This window comes from Octopus bimaculoides, chromosome 3 (genome assembly GCF_001194135.2).
Source record: "Octopus bimaculoides isolate UCB-OBI-ISO-001 chromosome 3, ASM119413v2, whole genome shotgun sequence".
In the NCBI taxonomy this organism is placed as follows: domain Eukaryota; kingdom Metazoa; phylum Mollusca; class Cephalopoda; order Octopoda; family Octopodidae; genus Octopus; species Octopus bimaculoides.
In genome coordinates this window covers 44,958,364-44,958,633 of record NC_068983.1, presented here as the reverse complement: position 1 = coordinate 44,958,633, position 270 = coordinate 44,958,364, and the positions used below count along the sequence as shown (strand labels likewise).

Sequence of the window (270 nt, the reverse complement as noted above, 5' to 3'; positions counted from 1 at the left end):
TATATATATATATATATATATATTTACATATTTACATACATGCATAAATATATAGGTATACATACATACATACATACATACACATACACACACATACATACATATATATATATATATATATATATATATATATATTGTGTGAGAGAGAGAGAGAGAGACAGACAGACAGACAGACAGACAGACAGACAGAGACACAGAGAGAGAGACACACAGAGAGAGAAAGACAGAGAAACAGAGTAAAAAGGATAGATAGAGAGAGAGAGAGATACA

General features: G+C 29.6%; 1 protein-coding gene across 3 annotated transcripts in view; it reads left to right on the top strand.

Annotated features, from left to right (window-relative positions):
* Positions 1–270, top strand: part of LOC106868708 (homeobox protein 4) — a 243,885-nt gene that overhangs the window by 116,251 nt on the left and 127,364 nt on the right. The gene's annotated exons all lie outside the window — the stretch shown is intronic.